This window comes from Trichosurus vulpecula, chromosome 2 (genome assembly GCF_011100635.1).
Source record: "Trichosurus vulpecula isolate mTriVul1 chromosome 2, mTriVul1.pri, whole genome shotgun sequence".
In the NCBI taxonomy this organism is placed as follows: Eukaryota; Metazoa; Chordata; class Mammalia; order Diprotodontia; family Phalangeridae; genus Trichosurus; species Trichosurus vulpecula.
Window position 1 is genome coordinate 26250934 of NC_050574.1, and position 2491 is coordinate 26253424.

The window sequence follows — 2491 nt, forward strand, 5'->3', positions numbered from 1 at the left end:
AGATGGAAACTGCAAAAAGGCACATTTAGGCTTGAAGTCAGGAAAACAAAACAAAACGAAACAAAACAAAATTAAGAATTATAGCTATCCCAAAGTATTTGGGAAGGGGTTACCCTGAGAGGTAGTGGAATTTTCCCTCTTTAAAGGTCATTTAATCATTTATTAGATAATAGAGATTCTTTTATGGGTATGGATTGACAGGTAAGTAAAATACCAAGTCTCTTGTATTTCAAGAATTCTGTGATTCTGTAACCTGGGATCCTATGAACAAAACTTGAGAACCGAAAAGAACCTTAGAGACCCTCAGGTCCAGCTCTCACATTTTAAAATGAGGAAGCTGAGGTTTAGAGAAATTAAGTGATTTTCCCAGGGTCACAGAACTAGTGAGTGTCCGCAGTGAGTTGATGATGAAGATGATGATGACGTGACAACCACATGATGACATCTACTATTTTTATAATACTTGAAGATTTCCAAAGTGTATTACATATCCACAGGATCCCAAAAATCATTGTGCAGCTTGAATCTAAGACTTAAAACTGCATAAAGCCTTTTGGGACATGCTCTATTATCACATATGATCCTCACAAGAGCCCCATGAGGTAGACACTATAATTATCCCCATTTTATAGATGGGGAAATTGAGGCAGAGAAAGGGGAAGTGTCTTGTCCAGTATCACATACTAGTAAGCATCTGAAGCAGATTTGAACTCAGGTCTACTGGGCTTCAATTCGAGTGCAATACTTTATCCACTTCACAGATGCGTGATGAAATCTCAGCAGAGATGGGGCATGTAAGGACTGATACAGGTCTAAAGTGCATCATTCTGACTCTGAACTGCAGAGAGTAGCCCTTTCCTCCTCAGAAGGCTCCCTTTCATCGTAATCCAGCACATCGCTAATACCATGCCCCCAAAGCCTTCTGCCTTTGTTATTAGGGAGACTTTTTAATCAAGTATTGATCACAAGCATTTCTTGCTTGTCAGACTACAGATGGAAACTCTCTTGGTTTACTTATAAGGAAGATTTTTTATCTTGAGACACTCAAAACTTGGGACAAATCTAAGGCAAAATTTAATAGGAATAAATGTAAAATCTTCAATTTAAAGATGAAAAAATACTTTTAGAAATACAAGATGTTGGAAGCATGGCAGTTAGTCTGACAATGGTTTGGGGGCAGTGGTGGGGAACCTGTGGCCCTCTAGGTCCTCAAGTGTGGCCCTTTGACTGAATGCAAACTTGAACACCTGGGGGCTTGGATGGACTGCTGTAGAAATATATGTCACCAGTGTGATAGAGCAGCCAAGGATATTGAGGGGGAGCTCCACTGGGAAACACATCAGTCAAGTCAGGGCAATAACATTCCTATAGTATTCTGAATCACATTTGAAGTATCAGGCTTGGTTCTAGGGTGGGAACTTTAGTTAGGGTACTGATAAGCCGGAAAGCATGGTGGTAAGGATCACTAGGATGGGGAAGGGAACTGAGATAATTTCATAGAAAGCATGGTTGAAAGAACTATGGCAGGGGAGAGATTTATTCTGGAGAAGAGAAGATTTAAGGTAAGGCATAACATCTATCTGACAATATTTGATGCCATCTGTTAAATAGGAACACATTACTGGCTTCATAACACTATTGGGAATGCCATTGGAGGGATGCGAGTGGAGTGCAAGGATAGCCTTATTTGTACCTTTTTAGTTTTATTGCCCAGCAAAGTGCCAGTTCCAAAGTGTGGACCTTTTCATGCGTTTTGGATGGAACTGAGTCAGAAAGGATTTATAAATTTTGGAAGATGCTATAAATGAGTTATTATATTATATAGTGATGCAAATTGTACAAGATTTCTCCAAAGAGGGTCTACCTAAATTGGTTAACGTGTATTAATTGTCCTAGAATAGTGCTTCCCATTTACTAGGAATATAACAAATGGTTGAATTAAATTATTGAATTTTTAAAAATGTAGTCTATTGTGAATATTGAAGAGAATGGGAAGACAATGGTAGTTTTTTGCATTCGTATTGCTGGCATCTAGTTCTATGCTCCCCACACAATAGATGTTTAATGAAGGCTTGTTAAACTGAATTGAACAGCTGGAGGGACAGAGGCTGGATGAACTCTTTACAGTTATTCCTTCCACATGGGAGGGGTAGTACCTCATGATCTGGAAAGTACAGGTGAAATTTTTTGGCCCTCCATACCAGAGAAGAAGTCTAAATTGTTATGATATTAAAAGCTAAAATATGTCGATATTATACAATGATACATACACATGTATAAATATATGTATGTGTATGTATATATATGTTTGTACATATGTGTGTTTGTGTGTATGTATTTATGTGTGTGTGTATATGTATGTATATATGTATATGTGGATATATATATATATTTCTAAATCTCTAAACTTTTTCTCTGTCATCTGCTGGCTTTTGCATGTAGTTGTGGCTTCTGCAAAACTCCCTTAAAATTCTCATTTAATTTCTAATAC